The sequence below is a fragment of the Ictidomys tridecemlineatus genome, chromosome 11 (assembly GCF_052094955.1).
Source record: "Ictidomys tridecemlineatus isolate mIctTri1 chromosome 11, mIctTri1.hap1, whole genome shotgun sequence".
Classification (NCBI taxonomy): Eukaryota; Metazoa; Chordata; class Mammalia; order Rodentia; family Sciuridae; genus Ictidomys; species Ictidomys tridecemlineatus.
In genome coordinates, this window is record NC_135487.1 from 104,049,756 (window position 1) to 104,073,920 (window position 24,165).

Consider the following 24,165-nt stretch of genomic DNA (forward strand, 5'->3'; position numbering starts at 1 on the left):
TTTTTTGACATATGGAAGAAATACAAGAAATGATCTTTGCCCTCAAATAAATTACAATGCAAATAACACACAAAAGAAAATGCATTAAATAATTTCAACAATGAAAGACAGCCGTGTAGGGGTTGTGGGTATAGCTCAGCTGTAGAGTTTTTGCCTGACATGCACGAGCCCTGGGTTTGATCTCCAGCACTGCAACAAAACAAAACTAGCAGGACACGCAGGACCATATGCCATCTTCTAGTTCAATCTTTATTACAGCGAAAAGGAAAATAAGATCAAGTGCAACCAAGACCAGTGGCAGCAGAAGACCATAACTTAAGTATTTCAGTTGTGAATCCAGCACTCTCTCTGGTCCTAAACTTCCTGTCCCTGAGTTTTACAAACCACATCACCCCGTACTAACCCATGGGCAGCAGGTGAGGATAAGGAGATGCAGCAGGGGTTGACTGACACACAGGGATGAAGAAGGTTCTGGGCGGGAGAGCAACTTGGCCCTGTTGGAACAGAATGGAAAAGGCTTAAAGAAAACAGAACAGTTCAAACACACAATGGTGGGTCCTGGCCATAGCCTCAGAAGATCAAACTCCACCATGTTTGTGGGTGCATAAATAATGCCATATTGCTAAAATGCCCCACAACAGGTAGCTGGGTACCAAAGGAGTGGCTGCTCCAAGCACAGATTGAAGACCAGATGTACCTGGAACCTTGCTTCCCTTTGCTCAGAAGCCTTGTCCTTTTTCTGGGCACTTCCCACATCGTGGTGCAGCCTCCAGGAGGCGGATGCATTCCACTGAGGCCGGCAGCGGGCAGGGCAGGGCGGGGCGGGGTGGTGCATCATTCTTAACACTTCCTCTTTTAAATATAGAATTCTTCCCCAAGTTTTGCAGGCTTCATCTTCTGAATATCTGAATATCTTTTTTATTTCTGTCACTACTACTCTGGATCAAGGTTATCTGGACTTGTAAAACTTTAACCGATATTGCCATATCCAAAACTGTTTCCTTCCGTTGCTGGAGCCAGAGATGCCTTCTGAAACCACACATCGGGTTCTGTTGTCTCACTACATTAAAAAAATCATTAATTTTTCCCATTGCTTTGAGATACAGCAAAAAAAATACTCAATCTCTAATCAAGTTACTGGACTAGCACAAACTGCTGTCTCCTGGAGAAGTGAAAGAGAAGTTTTGATTTTAGAGATCAATGAATGCATTGGTGAAAATGTTTGGTCACTCCTTGGTCCACTCCACAAAACTGCCAACTGCTTACCAATAAGTGTCTTGCATTATATCAATGTGATTCTTCACTGAAATTTAAACATAAAGCTTTTCTTAGGGGAATTACCTTGTGGTAATTGAAGTGAGTTGGTATGACTAACAGTCGTTGTTTGGTATCCTTGGGACATATACATTTTCTGATAAGTTGGGAAAGGCAAATCCGGGCTTAGATTTCTTCATTTGCCCAAAAGATATTATTACAGAGGAGGGAATAGTCAAGCAAAACCATGAGCCAACAAAGCAATAGAGGTAAACATATTGAGTACAGTTACTCTAAAAAGAAATAAAACAAAGTGCCACACCCTGTGAAACAGAATAATTGGGTTAGAAAAAATTTTTAAAAAACTACTTAAAAATAGCTGTGCCCTGTGCAGTGGTGTCTGCCTGTAATCCCAGCTGTTCTGGAGATTGAGACAGGAGGATTTCCAGTTCAAAGCCACACTTAGCAACTCAGCAAGGCCCTAAACAACTTAGTGAGACCCTATCTCTAAATAAAATGTTTTTTTTTTAAATGTCTGGGGATGAAAAGAATATATATTTTAAATAACTATAAATACAGCAATGTTTTCTTTGGGAGTACTTACTAAATCCTGCTACAATGATAAGCTACTGTGAACTGCTGTTTCCTTCTCTGAATTATAAAAGGAAAACAAAAAAATTCTATTAAGAGAAATCATGAAAACTCCCGAGGAGGCTGAAGGCTGCCTTAAAATGCTGAACGCACCTGGCAATGAAGGAGAGCAGCTACAGCCTGGGTTGAACACAAATGAGAGAGTGGGGAAAGGTATTTGGTTTTTTGTTCATTTGTTTTGTTTTGTTTTAATTAGTTACACATGACAGTACAATGATCTCAACATATCATACATTTGAATCAGATGGGGTATGATTTCTCATTTTTCTGAGTGTACATGTTGCAGAATCATATTGGTCATGCAGTCACATATATCCATAAAGTAATAATGGTCTGTTTCATTCTACTATCTTTCCTATCCCCCCTTCCCTTCCCCTCCCCTCCCCTCTCTTTACCCCATCTAATGTGACACGCTTCTTTTTTTTTCTCCTCACAACATCATACATGTATTCTGTATAACGATGAGGGTCTCCTCCCATCTTCCATGCAATTCCCCTTCTCCCTCCCCTTCCCTCCCACCTCTCTTCCCTATTTAGTGGTAATCTTCTCATGCTCTTCCTCCCTACTCCATTTTGAGTCACCCCCTTATATCAGAGAAGACATTCGGCATTTGTTTTTTTGGGATTGGCTAACTTCACTTATCGTAATCTGCTCTAATGCCATCCATTTCCCTGCAAATGCCATGATCTTGTTATTTTTTAGTGCTGAGTAGTATTCCATTGTGTATAAATGCCACTTTTTTATGCATTCATCCATTGAAGGGCATCTATGTTGGCTCCACAGTCTAGCTATTGTGAATTGTGCTGCTATAAATATTGATGTGGCTGTGTCCCTGTAGTATGCTGTTTTTAGGTCTTTGGGGTATAGTCTGAGAAGAGGAATGGGGAAAGGTATTTGATGAGTTATTTTTATTGTTTCCCTCACAAATTTCAGTGGGACAATCAATGTCTGTCCACTAACAGAAGAAGTGTAAGGAAAGAGCCTAGATCTTTAAGTGTTCGTCTTCATAATATCAGGTCAGCAGAACAGTACTGCTGGAGGTACAAGTTCAGTTAATATAGTCTAGATATAATGAGATCCAGGCATTCATGTATCTGTCTCTCCTGTCCTCCAAATTCTAAGACATCAATTACAGACTGGGGTGAAAGCCTCCACCAATATTCCATCTTCTTTATGTTGTGTGAAACCCCGAATAGAGAAGGGGTTTGCGGGAAGGTAGCAAGCCGGAATGTCTGACTGGTTCAGGGATATCTGCAGCTCTGCGTCAAAGAGTTCAAGTCATCCTCTTCATTCTAATGGAAAATAGATAAGGGTAGGGCCTTGGGCTTTCCCCAAAACACACAGCCATATAAAACAGACAAAACAACAGAATATGTGATCCCAACAAAAGTAACTAAAAATAAGTTAAGGATTACAAATATCTCAAGAGAAAACAAATGGAAGTCATTATTGAGAAAGTATAATCTGAAAAAAAGACTAAAACAGAGTAGAAATTTTAAATTGCAATCAAGTTACATAGAAAATTAAAGCACAGATGGTCCTTGACTCATGATGACTTAATTTACATTTTTTACTATGTAATAGTGTGAAAGCAATACCCATTCTGTAGAAATTATACTTTGAATTTTGATCTTTTCCTGGGCAGGTAATGCACAGTATGATACTCTTTCGCGATATGCAGGGTTCCCAGTTGGCCACACAATCACAAGGGTAAACAACCGACACTCTACAGTGTACTGTGTTGCTAGCCTAGGATGTTTGGTAGGCTTGAGTCGTAAATGCATTTTTATGTTATTTGCAACTTACAATAGTTTTGAAGGGGTGCCACCCACTGTAAGTTGAGGAGTATCTGTAATAGAAAAGTATATCAATGAGAATCAAACTGAAGCTCAAAGAGAGGAAAACATTAGTTATACAGTAGCTCCCCCTTATCCATTGCATTCCAAGACCCCAGGATACCTAAAACCCCAGATAGTACTGAACCTTACGTGTGCTATGTGTTTCTATACATATATTCTATGATAAAATTGGATTTATGAATTAGGTGAAGTAAAATATCAGTAACCATAAATAATATTGAAATAGATTGTTATATAGTATAATAAAATTTCCAGCATCAATATCCTTGTGTTTTGAAGTCATTACTAAATAAAATAAAGGTTACTGGAACACATAAGACCCCTTGAAAGTTAATCTAGTAACCAAAACAGCTACTTAATGACTAATGGGTGGGTCATGTGTATAGTGGGATACATTGAACAAAGAGATGATTTATGTCCCAAGAAGGACAGGGAAAAATTGCAAAAGATTTTTTTTTATACTACTCAGAATGATGTGCAATTTAAAACTTTTAGGTTGTTTATTTCTGAAAATTTTCTTTTAATACTTTCAGACCCGAGTTGACTGGGAGTGACTAAAACCATGAGAAGAAAGGCTTCAGATAAGGGAGTACTACTATATAATGCAGTTTAGAATACGAATATGAATTTAGTAGCTAAAACCACTTATTATCTAAATGTTTCTGCCAATCAGGAGTTGAGGCGTTGCTCTTTGTTTCTCTCTTTTGACTACTGGAATTTTATTTTGCCAGCTTTCTGGGGAGTTTGCATCTTTTTGGTTATGCTTCTATTACTGTAACAAAATACATAAGATAATCCACTTATAAAGAGAGGAAGTTCATCTTGGTCCACAGTTTGGGAGATTTCAGTCCGTGATTGATTGCTTTGAGGTCTGTGGAGAGGCAGCACACAGCATGGTGGAACATGTGGCAGAGCAAGACCCCTGACCTCGTAATCCAGAAACAAAGGAGACTAAAGAGAGAACCATGATTTCATAATTCTCTTCAAGGGCATGCTCTTGGTAACCTAAAGACTTAAGTCATTAGGCGCCACTTCTTACCACTCCCAAATATCACCACGTGTACCTTTGGGAACAAACTTACACAGGGGGTCTACTCCTCTGAGATCCTAATACTAGAAAATGGGGGTGGGGTGCTCCTTTTAGATTCTTACCTTGAACTGGTTCTAGATTTCATCTATTTCTTACCATTCCCTAACTGACTTTTTATGGATTAATTTTGTCCTTCAAAGACTCATATGTTGAATCCTCAATCCCCCCCCCCAAACTCAGAATGTGACTGTATTTGGAAATAGGACACTTATTTATTTTTAAATATAATTTTATTTTATTAGCATTATGTGAGCAATCATGAGGAAAAGCAGATAAGGAAAAGAAGGAAATGAAAATATTTGTTTTTTTAATTTTTAAATTTTACTCATTTCTATTTTTCCACAGTTTTATTGGTGCCTTATAGCTACACATGATGGTGAAATTTGTGGTTACACATTCACACATGCACACAATATAATAATATAATTTAGCCAATATCATTCCCAAATTCTTCCTCCCTTTCTCCCCCATTCCACCCCTGTTCCCTTTCCACTCAGCTTCTGATCTTCCTTTGATTTCCGTGACCCGTCCCCACCCCATTCTTTCATTCATTTTTTACCTCTCTAGCTTCCACATATGAGAGAAAACATGTGACCCTTGACCTTCTGAGCTCGGCTTATTTCCCTTAACATAACGTTCTCAAATTCCACCCAATTTCCTGCAAATGACATAATTTCATTCTGATTTATGGCTGAATAAAAAGACTACATTGTGTGTATATACTATATTTTCTTTATCCATGCATCCACTGATGGACATTTAGGTTGGTTCCATAGTTTGACTATTGTGGATTGTGCTGCTATAAATATGGGTATGCATGTATTGCTCTAGTACAGTGACTTTAATTTTTTTGGATGAATAACAAGGAGTGGTGTAACTAGGTCATATGATGATTTCATGCCTAGTTTTTTGAAGAATGTCCATACTGATTTCCACAGGGATTATACTAATCTACAATGCCATCAACAGTGTCAAAGTGCTCCTTTTTCTCCATAGTCTTTTCAGAATTTATTTTTGTTTGTATTCTTGATGACTGCCATTCTGACTGGTTCGAGATAAAATCTTAATACGGTTTTGATTTGCATTTCCCTAATCATGGTTAGGCATTTGTATTTCTTCTTTTGAGAAGTGTCTGTTTAATTCATTTGCCCATTTATTAATTGAAGATTCAAGCCATTAAGAAATGCAGGTAACTCTAAGATACCATCTTACTCCAGTAAGATTGGCAGCCATTATGAAGTCAAACAACAATAAGTGCTGGCGAGGATGTGGGGGAAAGGGTACACTTGTACATTGCTGGTGGGACTGCAAATTGGTGCAGCCAATTTGGAAAGCAGTATGGAGATTCCTTGGAAAGCTGGGAATGGAACCACCATTTGACCCAGCTATTCCCCTTCTTGGACTATTCCCTAAAGACCTTAAAAGAACGTACTATAGGGATACTGCTACATCGATGTTCATAGCAGCACAATTCACAATAGCAGACTGTGGAACCAACCTAGATGCCCTTCAATAGATGAATGGATTAAAAAAATGTAGCATTTATACACAATGGAATATTACTTTGCACTAAAAAATGACAAAATCATGGAATTTGCAGGGAAATAGATGGCACTAGAGCAGATTATGATAAGTGAAGCTAGCCAATCCCTAAAATACAAATGCCAAATGTCTTCTTTGGTATAAGGAGAACAGCTAAGAACAGAGCAGGGAGGAAGAGCATGAGAAGAAGATTAACATTAAACAGGGATGAGAGGTGAGAGGGAAAGGGAAAGAGAAGGGAAACTGCATGGAAATGGAAAGAGACCCTCATTGTTATACAAAATTACATACAAGAGGAAGTGAGGGGAAAGGGAAAAACAAGGGGGAGAAATGAATTACAGTAGATGGAGTAGAGAGAGAAGATGGGAGGGGAGTGGAGGGGAGGGGGGATAGTAGAGGATAGGAAAGGCAGCAGAACACATCAGACACTAGTATAGCAGTATGTAAAAAAGTGGATGTGTAACCGATGTGATTCTGCAATCTGTATACGGGGTAAAAATGGGAGTTCATAACCCACTTGAATCAAATGTATGAAATATGTTATGTCAAGAGCTATGTAAGGTTTTGAACAACTAATAATAAAAAAAGAAAAAGAAAAAAAAAAGAAATGCAGGTAAGAAAAAGAGGAAATAAAAATATTTAAAAAGGTAAAATTTTTTTCACCCATGAATTACCAATAAATTCCAGACATCTCATACTTAGGTTTTTTTTTTCTTCTTGTGTATATGCCTCATTGCCCTAAGAGATTTCCCAGCCCTGAACTTTTCTCTAGAAGCCTGCAGGCAGATAAATGCTCATAGCCCAGATTGAGAATTCAGAAAATGCGCAGTTCTGATTTTCTAAGGATCATCTGTCCTCGAGCACTATGCAGGCAAGGCTGGAGCAATTGTGTTGCTTCTTTGGAATCCTGTAGGATGTGCAGTTTCAGAGGTCTTAGGCTGTGGTTGGCCAACTTCACAGCTCTGGGCCCAATGTGAGGCAGAACATGATGGCAGAAGAGTATTCAGAGGAAAGCAGCTCAGGACATGAGGGCCAGTAATCAGAGAGTTTAAAGTAGAACATTTAAAGGGTGGTTAATTTAAAATAATGCTACTAGGGCTGGGGATGTGGCTCAAGTGGTAGCGCGCTCGCCTGGCATGCGTGTGGCCCGGGTTCGATCCTCAGCACCACATACAAAGATGTCGTGTCCGCCGAGAACTAAAAAATAAATATTAAAAAATTAAAAAAAATAAAATACAATAATGCTACTAGGGCAGATGCTTATCCAATCTAACTGGGCTCTAAGAAGAGGAAACTTGGATACACAGGAACTAGGGATGTGCACATATAGAGGAAAGACCCTATGAAGACAATGAGGAAATGATCATTTACAAGCCAAGAAGAGAGACCTCAAAGAAACGAAACCTTCAAACATCTGGATTTTTGTGCTTCTTCTACATAACTGAGAAAATAAACTTTTCTTTGTCTAATCATCTGGTTGGTGATACTTAGGTCTTATATTTAGATTTTTTTACCCACTTTGATTTTTGCATGTCACACTAGATAAGGATTCAACTTAATTCTTTTGCATGTGGATATCCACTTTCCTCACCACTTCTTGTTAAAAAAAAAACAAACCTCTTTTCCCTTTTGAATAGTGATGGCTCTCATATTGAAAATCACTTGAGCAAATGTGAGGTGTTATTTGTTGATTTTATATTCCATTGGTCTGTATATTTGTCTTAATGCTGGTACCACACTGTTTGGATTACTGTAGCTTTGTAGTAAGTTTTGAAGTCAGAAAGTATGATTAGCTCTGGGTTTATTCCTTAATTCTTAGGGTTTTTTTGTTTGTTTGTTTGTTTGTTTGTTTGTTTTGGTGGGTATCAGGCGCCCTTTTTGATCCATGTGATTTTACCATTTTTTTTGTTACTTTCTGAAGAAAAGCTTTTGGAGTATTGATGGGATTACATTAAATTCATAGATTTCTTTGTGTAACATTGACATTTTAACAATATTAAGTCATTCAAATCCATACACATGAGGTATTTTACATTTACTGTTGTATTCTTTAATTTCTTTGGAGATGTTCTGCAGTTTTCATTGGACAAGTCTCTTAACTCCTTCATTAAGGTAATTTCTAAATATTTTATTCTTGTTGATGCTATTTTAAATGGAAGTCATTTCTTATTTCCTTTTGGATTATTTATTGCTCATGTATAGAAATTATTCTGATTTTTGTGTGTTTACTTGGTACCCTGCTACTTTGTTGAATTTGTTTATTAGATCAAACATTTTGTGTTTGCAGAATCTTTAGGTTCACACCATCTGTGAACAGAGATATTACTTTTTCATTTCCAATTTGGATGTTCTCTTCTTTCCTTGCTAATAGCACTGATTAGAACTTCCAGAATAAGACTAAATAGAAATGGCAAAGGAAGTTATCCTTGTCTTAGTCCTCTCAACCCCCAGTACTGGGATTGAATCCAGGGATGCATTACCACTGAGCTATATTCTCAGCCCTTTTATTTTTTAAATTTTGAGACAGGGTTTCACTAAATTGCTTAGGGCCTTGCTAACTTATTAAGGCTGGCCTTGAACTTGTGATCCTCCTGCCTCAGCCTCCCAAGTCACTGGGGTTACAGATATGAGACATTTTATCTGAAGCCTTATTCCTGATGTTAGAGGAAAAGCACTCAGGTTTTCACTATTTAGTATAAAATTTGCTGTGGGTTTTTTAATGGAAGGTTTTTATTATAGTAAGGTAGTTTCATTCTATTTTTAGTTTTTATGAATTTTTAAAATAAATAAATAAATAGATTGATTAAATATTAATTAATAATTATTAATTAAATAAAAATAAATAAATTTATAGTCTTTCCACTTTAAAATGACAAATTCATTCTTATTTTTCTGCTCCTTTTTTTTCCCTGAAAGCATCCTAAGAGTAAACACCAAATCTCTTCTACTAATTCATGAGCTAGTATTTTTAAGCCTTTAAATAGTGTTAACTTCATGAAATGATTTTTCTGCATTAATTGAGACTATCACGTGTCTTCTTTTATTTTGTGAATGTTGTCCATTTGATGATTTCTGTATGCTGAACCCTCCTGGCATTATGCCATATGTTATTTGCTCTCTCTTGTGTTAAGGATTTTTGCCTTAATATTCACAAGTTTATTGATCTGAGCTTTTATTATATCATCTTTGGTTTTGGAAGAAGGATAATAATGATAGACTCATAAAATGACTTAGGGAATGTTTCTTCCCCTTCAATTTCCCGAAAACGTTTGAAAGGGATTGTTGTTATTTATTCTTTAAAGGATTGGTAAGATTCACAGAAGACATCTGGTCCTGAACTTTTCTTTCCGGGGAGATTTTAGTAACAGATTTAGTGCATCATGATTATATTTCTGTGTTTTCTATGTCTTTATGATTTTATCATGGCAGGTTTTATTTTTTCTTGTAATGTGTCCATTTCATCCTGGATGTCCAATTTCTTGATGTGAAGTTGATCATACACTCTTTTAAAATCTTTTTTTTTTAATTTCTGTAGAATTGATGGCAATAGTTATACTTCCATTCCTGATTTCAGTAATTTGAGTCTTCTCTTTTTTAATGCTTGGTCCTTCCAGCTAGAGGTTTGTCAATTTTTTTGGTCTTTTCAAAAAATGAAATTTTGGTTTTGCTTATGTTCTCTCTTATTTTTCTATTCTCTATTTTACTCATCTCTGTAGTAACCTTTATTATTTACTTATGTTTGAAAGCTATATTTTTTCTTCTTTTTACTATTTCTTAAGAAGAAAAGTTGACAAATTCATATCTTTCTTATTTTAATGTAAACATAGCTACAAATTTTCTTTTTTCCTTTTTCTCCTCTTAGTAATTTTACTGTCTCCCATATTTTATTTTCATAGTCACTAGTTTGTAAGAATTTTATGATTTTTTTTGTGGATTTCTTCTTCAGTTCTTTGATTTTCAGAGATATGTTGTTTAATTTTCATAAATTTGGGACTCTTACAGTTTTTTTTTCTTTCTAACTTAGTTTTATCATGTAGTCAGAAAAGATACTTTAATATATTTATTATCAAATAAATTGAGATTTAATTAATGGCATAAAATATGATCTATCATGATAAATGTCCAACATACAATTGAGGAAAAATGGGTATACTATTGTCATTGGGTGGAGTATTCTGTATATGTATTTAAGATCTATTTGGTTCATCATATTTTCCAACTCTTCAATTTCTTTACTTATCTTGTCTGGTTGTTCTATCCACTAGTGAGAAATAGGGTATTGAAGTCTCCAGTTTTTATTCTAGCACTATTTCTCTCTCAATTCTATTAATTTTGCATCATATATGTTGGTGTTCTTGGTTAGGTACATCCATTTTTATAGGAACTGGATTAAAAATTCAGCTATGTTACATTATTGCAAAGAATTTGGTTTTCTTGTGTCTTTGTCCTGAGACTTTGTGAAAGGCTTACTTTAAATATGTTATAGTAGTTTATCTGGCAGAGAAAATTTCAGGGAATGTCACCGTGTCCAGGCACTCACAGCTGCTGCAGTCATGGGCTGAACAGGCACAGCTACAAATCATGCTGGTGGCAGAACTTGACATCCTACATGTGCCGTGTTTTCAGGCATTAATGATGCAAGAGTCATGGAGCAGTGGGGGTCTCCACTGAGATTTCTAAGAAGACCTGGGAGGCTAGGAAATGTGTAGTAGGGTATAATAACATGTGAATTCTGTGGGCAGCCCCTGAGACAGTGATACATGATGCTGAGAGAATAAAGTCAAAGATGCATTGGAGATCTCAGTAATTTGGACATGCTAGGAAAATAGAATGTTATCTAAGGAAAGCTGCAGGCAACTTGTAGGGTTAGCCCAAGAGAATGGCCATGTGGGCTGCAGTCAGCAGATATCGATGCCCAAGGGACCCACATCCCACCACCATGTGCCTCAAAGATGGAGCTAAAGATTTAATGTTTGGGTTTCAGTCTTGGTTGTGTCCCATTCCTCTTTGCTATTTTCCTATCCCTCCCTTTTAAAATGGGAATGTTTACTCTGTTATTAGAATTTGTAACTTTTTTAAAAAAAAATAGGGACTCACAGAAAAACAATTTGCTTTGAGTTGGAGGAGACGATAGACTTGGACTAACTAAATTCATTTTATATTAAGATATACATGAATCTTTGGAGCCAGGGGAAGAATGTTTTAGTTTTGGATCTGGAAGTTCCCACGCAGGCTCATGTTGAAAGATTGATTCCCAGCTGGTGGTGCTCTTGGGAGATCCTGGAAATTTAGGAGGTCGGGCCATGTCCTTGCAGGGTTCACATTGACCATGGTGTTTATCTGCCTGTCTCTCTCTCTCTCTCTCTTGGATGCCATTCGATTAGCAGCAGCCTCCTCTACCTTGCAACCTTCCTATAATTATGTTCTGCCTTGCCACAGGCCCCCACTTGCTTGATCAGATTACGAAAGCCTTAACCCAATCCGTGAACTATTCCCCTGATAGGATTAGTTGAGTGGTTGACATAGGGTGGGTAGGGTGTGGCTGGAGGAGGTGAGTCCCTGGGGAAGTAGTTTTGGGGTTTATATTTTGTATTTGACAAGAGTCTGCTTCCAAGTGTGATGTCTTTAACCGCTACCTTCCACCACACTGTTCTGCCATGATGTTCTTCCTCAACTAAAGCCCCAGGGAAGGGATCTGGGTTTTCGATGAACTGAGGCCTCTGAAACCATGAGTTCCAAAATAAACTTTCCCTTCTTAAAATTGTTCCTGTCAGGTCTTTTGGTCACAGGAATGAAAGAGCGGACTTAAACAACCTGTGTGAGCAGATCCAGCTGTTTCACGGGTTCTTCATGCAGAGACATTGGTATGTTTATCCTGGGGCTGGAGCTGATGCTTCACATTGACTTACACCATGATCAGCTACGGCAGAGGAGGAGTTGGACTTGCCTTCAGAAACATACACTGTGAGACCAAGACACACTCACATATACACCCGCTGTGTCCCGGATCCTTGTGCATCCTCTGACAAGCAGCCACAGCTGGCCAGCCTGCTTCCTGCCACTGGACTGAGAAACCCTACCACTTAAAGGCAGGGCAGCAGCAGCCCGGCTGGTCTGTCCTAGGTATTTTGTTACAGTGATGAAAACTGAGTAACACATAAAGATCACGCTTCTGGCTGGTCCTCAGCACAGAGATAGCCTAAAAAAAATAACAAATCATGGGAAGGAGGAGAATCTGATTTTCAAAATTACTCCTTTACATTCAAATGTCAAGCTGTTGACAAAAATGTCTCAAGACATATAAGAAAGACAGTTATGGCCCATGGGAAAAAAAAAGGAATTTTTCCTAACTTCTCTCTACAATCTCTAATAGTAGAAATGCTATAAAAATGACTTTAAAATAACTGTTTCAAAGATACTTTAAAAACCTGAAGAGGTTTAGAAAGTCAAGAAAACGATGCCTGAACAAAATGCAACCATTAATAAAGAAATAAAACCTCTGGAAAAAAAACAAAAATAAATTCTAAACCTACAATTATAATACTTAAAATTTAAACTTCATTAGAGGAGTAAAAGTCAGGTTTAAGAAGAAAGAATCAATGAACTTAAAGATAAGACAAGAAAAATGGTCAACTTAGTTCATTTCTAAGAGTTCTTATAGTTTTTAACAGTTCAAACATTGTCCAAAAGCTCAAATCCAGTTTCCTCTGAGACTCAAAGCAAAACTTGCATCATGAGCTCCTGAAAAATCAAAAGCAAGTTACATATGTTCAATATATAAAGGCATATAGTCAAGATTTCCTCTCAGAGAAATAAGGGCATAGAGAGAAGGGACGGGACCAAAGAAAGACCAAAAGCAACCTTGGAAAACAAGTCCTGTGACTCCACATGCAGCACCTGGAGCACATGGCATCATAATATTCTCTTTGAAGGAGTTACATAACTCCACCCCTGTGGCTTTTCTGGTTTCTGCCCACATGGCTTCTCGGTTGGCTTGTCTCTGGCTTGATTCCTGCAGTTTTCCTCAGCAGATGTTCTGTGATACTGGCACTTCTTTATCTTGGGGGTCACCAATGCAGGTTTGGATTCTTCCTTGCATCTCCATGCAGTGCTCTCTCAGGGGCTGCCTGCAGGAGCTTTGATGCTGCTGCACTTTGCCTGGCCTTTCAGTTCTTCCTTTGAAATCTTGGTGGAAGATTTCATGATTTCCTAGCCTCAGCATCATGCATTCCTGCAGAATCAGCACCATGGGGTTGCCACCAAGGTCTGCCGCCATCTTGAACAGTAGCCACATCTCTCTCCTCTGTGTATCTGGGTAGCTGAGTATGGCGAAACTCCTTCCTAGGATTCCTTGGGCAAGCAGAGTGCTTACCCAATCTCTTCTCAGAGGAATTTTTACTTTTACTCCCTTGAACCTGAAATGACTATGTAAGCTTCAATTACAACGATATAAAGTTTTTCTAGATTACATTGTGAAACTTTCCAAAATTCTTCCTACAACCCCCCCACCCCCACCCCCGCCAAAGTTCCAAAAATTTCTTAACCACATGGTCAGATTAGTCAGCAACAACTCCATTCTCAGCACCAATTTGTGCTTTAGTCAGCTCTTTTGCTGCAGTGACAAAACGATGAATTACAGAGAGAGAAAAAAAAAAAGCTTATTTGGGGGCTCACAGTTTCAGAGTTCTCTGTCCACATAAGGCTGGATCTATTCCTCAGGGCTTGAGATGAGGCAGAATATCATGGTAGAAGAGTGTGGTGGAGGAAATATGCTCAAGACATCACACCAGGAAGCAGAGAGAGACTCCACTTGCCAGATACAAAATATATACCCCAAAGGTACTCCCCCAGGGACCGATCTCCTCCAGCCACAATTTACCTGCCTTCATTTACCACTCAACTAATCCTCTCAGGGGAATAATTTACTGATTGCATTAAGGCTCTCATAACTCAATCATTTCACCTCTGAATCTTCTTGCATTGTCTCACACATGAGATTTGGGGAGACAACTAACATTTAAAATATAACACAGGTGATAGAAATACCAGTTCAAGGCAATAAGGCACACTGTACAAACAAGACAATTAAAGTGGCTGAAGTCCTGCTTCGCATGGAATCCGTACTTGCTTGAGGAATTCAAGAAGTCCTGTGGAAGTGTTTGTCCCTCCCTGTGTAAAAACTCCAGAATTTATCAACAAGCCGATATGAGGCCAGGTGTCATTACAGAAACCTTACAGGAGGTGTCAACTGAGGAGTCTAAACCAATAGATAATCTCTCCTACATCACCATAGAGCCACGAACCAGTTAAAAAGAAAATGTTGGCTGTAAGCCCAAAACTCAATTTTCAATGGGTCTTCTGGGCTAGATATTAAGAAGAAACCCAGAAAATGAAAAGGAATCACAACCTATTGGTGCGATTTTTTTTTTTGGATCTACTTCAACACAAAAATACTTTTCCATGGTGTATGAAGTGGACTCAGAAAGAAAAGGGCATATCAAGCTTGCGGATTTGAAGGTTGTCTATAGGCTTTGGTGGAAAGCATAAGAACAAACTAGACATGAACTATGAGCCTATGGGACACGTTTTAAGATCCTACTACCAAAGGGAAATTCTTGCAAAGTTTGAAGGAGAGAGGTTTTTTTTGTTGTTGTTGTTGTTTTGTTGTTTTGTTTTTTTTAAAGAGAGAGAGAGTGAGAGAGAGAGAATTTTTTGTTTTAATATTTATTTTTTAGTTTTCGTTGGACACAACATCTTTGTTTGTATGTGGTGCTGAGGATCGAACCCAGGCCGCACGCATGCCAGGCAAGTGCACTACCGCTTGAGCCACATCCCCAGCCCAAGAGAGGTTTTTATATTAGCTCAAGAGTATGCCCCAAAACATAGTGGTCTTAGGTGATGACAAAAGTGAAAAAAAAATGCAATAAAGATTTGGCAGCAGGTGCTGATGAAAAATCATTAGAACAAGGGTCACTATCTAATCTCCTGAAAGCATCAACTTCTGTTCATGGTGGGAAAATCTCTTCTATAAATAGCTCTAGAGCAGAGAAGGGTGTGGCTAGAGTTGTAAATATCAATTTCCCCTGGTCATGATGCCTCCTCCAAGTCTTTTAGTGTCACAATTCTGTGGCGACAGCAGCAGCTCCCAGGGTAGTTCATGTGGCAATAGATCATAATGACATCATTGAGTCAGAAGATTTCAACAGAGACTGTTGAGTCAGTTCATGTGGGTACACTATTAATAACCAGCACTAGTCCAAAAGCAGTATTATCTCCAAAGTGTAGTCATTCAGACAATCCCTACTGCGATGCCAGCCTCTGCTGAAAATGAGACAAAAATCACCATACAGTCTGCCAACATTAACATCATCCAAGCTACAGAACTTGCAGTGTCAATGCAGACAAAGCCAAATTTGGCTGGATCAGGAAGCATTCACATTGTCGGAACACCACTGGCTGTGAAAGACTTACTTCTGTTTTAATAGGCCACAGCATTAGTAAGACTATCAATGCCTGCTCAATAGGCTTCTGGTCAGACTCTGCCTCCGGTTATTAGTGCAATCATAAAGGGACAGAGGTTAAATTAGAAGCAGGTGCAAGAAAGCAGGAACATGATGTGAAAACTTGTGCAGCTGCTAGAAGAAAAACTGGAAGATGGAATAAGACAATGCCTCAACTCTGTTGTCAGGGTTTGTCAGCATCCCCTTAGCTCTTGACCTTCCTGTAACTGTAAAGACCAAAGGACCAGTGACATTTGAGAAATCAACAATAGTAGACTTTAGACTATTAATGGTAGTACTGACATAAACATTTGCAGGAGAAGTCATCAAGAAAATCAAGGGAAGACTTTAAACCATTTTAATGTACATAAGAAAAAAAACCAAACTTACTGGAAGTGAATTGCACACCCCATGTTTCAGTGGGAAATGAACTACACATTGAGGTGCTGACACAAAACTGCCTCTTTCAGTAGGAAGAAACTGAACCTGTCAATAAGGAAAAGAACTGAAGGCCATCAAGCAACTCACTATTATGTCAAGTCACACTAAGACTTGGATAATTCACATCTTTAAGAGGTTATATAGGGTTAGGGTTTGGATGTGAAGTGTCGCCCCAGACCTTGTGTGAGGGACAATGCAAGAAGGTTCAGAGGAGAAATTATTAGATTGTAAGAGTCTTAACCCAATCAGTGAATTAATCCCCTGATAAATAATTGAGTGATAATTGAAGTGGTAGGGTGTGGTTGGAGGAGGTAGGAATTGGAGTGTGGCTTTGGGGTGTCTGGTGAGTGGAATCTCTCTCTCTCTCTCTCTCTCTCTCTCTCTCTCTCTCTCTCTCTCTCTCTCTCTCTCTCTCTCTCCTTTCTGATCATCATGTAAACTGTTTCCTCCTGCCACACTCTCCCACCATGATGGTCCTGCCTTACTTCAAGCCCCAAGGAATGTAGCCTCCTGTTTATGGATTGAGACCTCTGAAACTGTGAGCCCCTAAATAAACCTTTCCTCCTCTGCAGTTGTTCTAGGTGGGACTGGTTGGGTCTTTCAGTTGCAGCAGCAACGACAACAAAAACTGATTAAAATCTATAGTTTTCAGTATAGAGGGGTTGGGATGGGTGATCTTATTGTTACATGTAGCAATTTTTTACCATATGAAAATATATTTATAGATTCATTTATTTTCTTCTTTTTTATTTCTTACATACATGACAATAGTGGAATGCATTGAAACATAATGATTCATTCACAACATCATTTTTCGTAATTCTGAATATAAAGTATGTTCATGCCAAATTTTTGATGCATTTTATATGCATACCAGTAATTATTACTATGTTTGCACACTACTCAACTAGTGCTATATGAAGACTCTGATATTAACAGAATGTGAATTGAAGAATGGATCAAAAACTTCAGAAAAAGGATAGCAAGAGTGATCTAGAGTAATGTTTTAAAATACCATATAGCTTAAGCAATTTAAAACAAAGGCCTTAGACTAATATTTTATTTCTTGCAATAAGCTAATAGCTTGCTTAACGATTTTTTTGTTAAAAGAAAACATTTTAAAATATTGTACCTAGTACAGCATTGTTATGGAATTTACACATAACATTTTAGATAGCAGTTTAAGTCTGCCCATTTCTTAATTGTGGACAAATTAACTGTTGGTTCTGGCCTTCTGCGATAACATGCCATTGTCACTCACTCAGCCCTGGCATGTGTAAAGACATGTTGTTCTACTGCTTCTTAGAATTTCAGGAGCAGCATACATTTTTGTCAGTTAGCTCTAGCATCTACAGTTTTGTTTTCTTTCTTTTTCTTTAAGGTATAGTCCGTGTTTGTATAAATACGTTAAAATAGACTCTACTGTCATATATAACTAAAAAGAACAAGTAAATAGTAAAAATACATAAAAGTACATAAAAATAAATAAATAAAAGTTTAGGATGGAAAGTACCAATGTTCCAATTTGGACTATAATGGTTTGCCTATTCAACATTTGAAATATATTCTATTTGTTGTGCTCTTGTTTCAATGTGTACTCAAGTAGGTTTTCTAAATTACAGAAATAAAATTTTAAGAAAAAACACCTAAGGCTGCTGCAGACACCACTGCCGTACCTAGAGGTCTTTCCTCTGGGTATAGCTGCTGTTGTCTCCTCGGCCCCTGCCACTGAGCCTGGAGGTCTTTTTTACGAGCATGCCAGCTGCCACCTATACCACCACTGCCAACGCCACTGATACTGATGCTGCCACTTGCAGGTCACCTGGAGGTCTTCTTTCTGGGTGCTGCTGCCGATGCCACCTGCTGCCTGACACTGCTGTCACTGACCCCGCTGCTGCCCCGTGGAAATCCTCTGGGTGAGGCTGCTCCACAGCTGCACAGCTGCCACTGCCACTGTCCCACTACATCAGCCACTGACACACCAACAACCCCAACTGCTGCCAAGAACCTCTGCCACTACTGGTGCCACCACCACCCAAAGGTCTGCTGCCAGAGAGACTCCAGGTTTTGCTGCACATGGCTGCATCCATCTTGGGACACCTTCCAGGGCCTGGTGGAGCAGGGTGCCAGTAGGTATGGAAACACAACTGCCTCTGTCTGGGGACTCTGGCCAGGACCTGAAGGCCCAGTGACGGGGTGCCTGTGGGTTTGGCTGCACCTGGGGTCTTCCTGCTGGGAGTGCTGGTGGCCCCCATCTTGCTGCTGCTGCTTAGGGTCTCTTCTTTGTGTGAGGGTATCCCTGATGGTCTCTCTGCAAGTTGGAGCAGTGTTGAGATCTTGGCACTGCAGCATGGCCAAGCCTGGGGTATCTTAAGTCCAGATAGTGACTAGGTCTCCAAGGGCTGATCTGGGCCTGGTAGTTCTGTGAGATATGAGAGACAGGGCTGAGGAACTTTTAAATGCTGATGATGGAGACAGTTCAGATTTCCGTTGAGATTTGTTTTATTTTATTTTATTTTTCTATTTGCTAACATCTCTACCATATTTGGAGCAGTGTGTGTTTTATGCATCAGTGTGTGGAGGACAATGATATATAAATGGTATTTTGCAGTTTTGTTTTACTCTTATATCTTTGAGTATTTTTTCTTTGTTTGTATTCTTCCTTTCACTTGTCTGCTTTCCTGGATTCGCTTTCCACCTTTTCTCTAACCAATAGCCATTCTTTGTTGGTTCCTCTTCCACTCTTTCTGTGAATTTTTCTAGCTTCTCTCTTCCTCCCTCGTGAACCTCACATACTATGCTACTTCTGTTCTCTCATCCACCATTTGAAATTGAAAACTGTTTTAGCAAATTTTCTGTTTATCCTGTAGACTGTTATTGAATTCATCATTTTGGTTTATTGCAAGAAAGCAGTGGATGTCTTAGTGGGAGCTATTAGGTTTAAGGTTATCTATTGTTTACACTGGGTGCTATTGAAATTGATCTCACCCTTAAAGGCAAGGTGCTAGAACCCTTTAGGGAAATTATAGGTCTGCAGGGCAGAATTTGTGCTGCCTTAGCTCCACACTGCTAGATGTTAAAACACAAACAACATGAAAAAACAAGGGAATAAAGCACCCTAAACAAACCAATATGCTCCAATGACAAAATCCACTGACAAAACAGTAGAAGAAATATCCAAGAAGTTTATAATGTACATAGTTAAACTGATCTGTGAAGCAAAGGATAATGTAAGGAGTAAAATCAAAAGAAAAAATACAGGAAGTGAAATTTCACTTCAATAAAGAGTTAGATATTGTGAAAAAATAAGCAAAAATCCCCTAAATGAAATAATCAATAAACCAAATTATAAATTCAATAGAAAGCATCACCAATAGACTAGACCACTTGGAAGACAGAATCTCACACAATTAAGACAAAATATATACACTTGAAAATAAAGTTGACCATGCAGAGAATATGGTAAGAAACCATGAACAGAACATTCAAAAATTATGGGAAAACATCAAAATATCAATTTTAAGAGTTGTTGGGATAGATGAAGGAGCAGAGATACAAACCAAAGGAATACACAATCTTTTCAATGATATATCAGAAAAGTTTCCAAGCTAAAGGATAAAATATAAAATCAAACACAAGAGGCTTACAGGACCCCAGATATACAAAATTACAGCAGACCCACACCAAGACACATTATAATGATAATAACACAGAGAATAAAGAGAAAAACAAAAATTAAAAGAATTCACAACTAGAAAGCTTATGCTACAGAAAATTCTCAGCAAAACATTTCATGAGGATGAAGTGAAATAAAAGTAAAAACCATCAAAGGGATGAACTATACTAAAGAATAGCCAACAAAAGGAGAAACTAAGTCAAATATAAAAAACAAGAAATAAATCAAAATGGCAGGGAATACAAATCATGTCTTAATAATAACCTTTAATGTTAACAGCCTAAACTTTTCAATCAGAAGACATAGACTAGCAGATTGGATTAAAAACAAGACCCAACAATATGCTGTCTTCAATAGACTCACCTCATGGGCAGAGACATCCACAGGCTGAAGGTGAAAGGATGGGAAAAAACATGTCACTCATGTGGGTTGTGTAAATAAGCAGGAGTTTCCATCCTCATTTCAGATAAAGTAGACTTCAAGATAAAGTTAATCAGAAGGGACAAATATGGACATTTCATACTACTTAAGGGAGTTTTATATTAGCAAGACATAACAATTGTAAATATTTATACTCCTAATGGAGCATCTGCATACATCAAACAAACCCTTCTCAATTTCAAGAATCAAGTAGACCACAATACAATAACACTGGGTGCCTTTAACATAACTCTCTCACCACTGGGTAGATCTTCCAAACAAAAACTAAATAAATTATAGAACTAAATAATACAATCAATATTAGACTTAAAAGACATATAGAATTTATCACCCATCAGTGAGTAGATATACTTTCTTCACAGCAGCACATGGATCTCTAAAATAGACCATATCTTATTCCACAAAGAAACTCTTAGAAATAATACTGATCATTCTATCAGATCACAATGGAATGAAATTAGAAATAAATGATAAAAAATATGTTACTCTAACAAATGGAGTCTAAATAATATACTATTGAATGATGAATGGATAGTAGAAGAAATCAAACATAAAATAAATAAAAATATTCTTAGAGGTAAATGAGAACACTGATAAAACATATCAAAATCTATGAGACACTTATGAAGGCAGTACTAAGAGGAAAGTTTATCACACTGAGCTCATTCATTAAAAGAATAAAAAGTCAACAAGTAAATGACCTAATATTGTATCCCAAACCCTAGAAAAAGAATAACAAATCAACCTTAAAAGCAGTAGAAGACATGAAATAATTAGAATCAGAGCTGAAATCAATGAAATTGAAACAAAAGAAACAACTAAAAAAATGAAAAAATGAAAAGTTGGTTTTTGGAAATAATAAATAAAGTATATAAACCCATAGCCATGCTAACAAAGAGTGAGAAAAAACTCAAATTTCTAAAATACATGATGAAGAAGGAACTATCACAACAGATGTGTCTGAAATACAGAAGATGATTAGAAGCTATTTTGAAAATTTATACTCCAATAAAATAAAAAATATCAAAGACATCAACAAATTTCTAGAGATATATGGTCTACCCAAACTGAATGAGGAGGTCATACATGATTTAAACAGATAAATTTCAAATAATGGAGTACAAGACACTATTAAAAGCCTACCAATCAAGAAAAGCCAAGGACCAGACAGATTTTCAAGTTCTACAAGACCTTCAAAGAAGAATTAACACCAATACTCCTCAAAGTATTCCATAAAATAGAAAAGCAGGGAACCCTTCCAAACTCATTCTATGAGTCTAGTATCACACTGATACCAAAACCAGACAAATACACATCAAAGAAAGAAAACTACAGAGCAATATTCCAGATGAACATAGATATAAAAATTCTCAATAAAATTCTGGGAAATTTCATACAAAAACATATTAAAAAGATAGTGCACCACAATCAAATGACGTTCATCCCAGAATTGCAGGGTTGGTTCAACATATGGAAATCAATAAACATAATTCATCATATCAATAGACTTAAAATCAAGAATCATATGATCATCTCAATAGATGCAGAAGAAGTATTTGACAAAACACAGTACCCCTTCATATTAAAAACACTAGAAAAACTAGGGTTAGTAGGAAGATACATCAACATCATAAAAGATATATATGCTAAACCCAAGGACAGCATCATTCTAAATGGAGAAAAATTAAAAGCATCCCCTTTAAAAGCTGGAACAAGGCAAAGATTCCCTCTATCACCACTTTTATTCACTATTGTCCTTGAAACTCTAGCTAGAGCAATTAGACAAAAGAAAGAAATTAAAGGGATATGAATAGGTAAAGAAGAACACACACTATCACTATTTACTGATGATATGATTTTATATTTAGAAAAAATTCCACCAGAAAACTTTTAGAACTAATAAATGAATTAAGCAAAGTAGCAGTATATAAAATCAGTACCCATAAATCAAATGCATTTCTATACATCAGCAGTGCATCCACTGAAAGGCAAATTAAGGAAGATACCCCATTCACAATAACCTAAAAAGTAAAATAAAATAAAATAATTGGGAATCAATCTAAAAAAAAAGAAGAGAAATACCTCTACAATGGAAATCACAGAACACTAAAGGAAGAAACTGAAGAAGACTTTAGAAGATGGAAAGATCTCCCATGCTCCTGAATAGGCAGAATTAATATTGTTAAAATGTCCATACTACCAAAAGTATTATACGAATTTAATGCAATTCCTATTAAAATATCAATGAGATTTTTCATAGAACTAGAAAAAGCAATCATGAAATTCATTTGGAAAGATAAAAGACTCAGAATAGCCAAAGCAATCCTTAGCAAGGAAAGTGAAGCAGGAGGCATCGCAATACCAAACCTTAAACTATATTACAGAGCCATAGTAACAAAAATGCCATGGTATTGGCACCAAAACAGACATGCAGACCAGTGGTATAGAATAGGAGACACATATAAACTCACACAAATACAGTTATATTATACTAGACAAAGGTACCAAAAACCTTCACTGTAGAAAAGATAGCTTATTCAACAAATGATGCTGGGAAAAATGGAAAACCACATGTAACAAAATACAATTAAATCTCTCTCACCCTTCATGAAACTCAACAAAAAATGGACCAAAGACAGGCACTAGAACAGAGACCCTGCACCCACTTAAAAAAAAAAAAAAGTAGGCCCAAATCTTCACCATGTCAGCATAGGATCTGACTTCCTTAACAAGAACCCTAAAGTGAAAGAAGTAAAATCAAGAATCAATAAATGAGCTGGATTCAAACTAAAAAGCTTTTTTTTTTCAGCAAAAGAAACAATAAATAATGTGAAGAAAGAACCTGCAGATTGGGAGAAAATCTTCATAATATGCACCTCAGATAAAGCATTAATCTCTAGGATATATAAAGAACTCAAAAAACTTAACAAAAAAAAAAAGCAAAGAACCCAATCAATAAATGGGCTAAGGAACTAAGACTGAACAGACACTTCACAGAAGAAATACAATCAATCAACAAGTATATGAAAAAAAAATGTTCAACATCTCTAGCAATTAGAAAAATGCAAATCAAAATTATTCTAATATTTAATCTCACTCCAGTCAGAATGGCAGTCATCAAGAATACAGGCAACAATAAATATTGGCAAGGATATGAGAAAAAAATGTACACTCATACATAGCTGGGGGAACTGCAAGTAGGTGCAAATAGATTTCTTAGAAGACTTGGAATGGAACCACCATTTGACCAGTTATCCTACTCCTTGGTTTATAGGACTTAAAATCAGCATTCTACAGTGATGCAGCCACGTCAATGTTTATAGTAGCTCAAATCACAATAGCTAAATTATGGAAACAACCTAGGTGTCCTTCAATAGATGAATACAAAAAGAAAGTGTGGTATATATATTCAGTGGAATATTACTCAGCTTTAAAGAAAAATTATCGCATTTGTCGGTAAATGGATGGAATTGGAGAATATCATGCTAAGTGAAATAAACCATTCCCCCCAAACCAAAGGCTGAGTATTTATCTGAAATGCAGATGCTAATTCGAAATGGAGGGGGCACTAGGGAATAATAGAGTTACCTTAGACTAGGTTGAGGGGAGTGAAGGGGTTCAGAGGATATGGGGATAGGAAGAATAGTAGAACGAAATAGACATTATTACCTTGTGTACATATATGACTGCATGACTGATGTGATTCTATGA

At 37.3% G+C, this 24,165-nt stretch overlaps 1 pseudogene; it reads left to right on the forward strand.

Moving 5' to 3' along the window:
* Nucleotides 1-1,949: 1,949 nt before the first annotated feature.
* On the forward strand, nucleotides 1,950-16,203 carry LOC101971953 (ETS-related transcription factor Elf-2-like; annotated as a pseudogene).
* The last annotated feature ends 7,962 nt before the right edge of the window (nucleotides 16,204-24,165 follow it).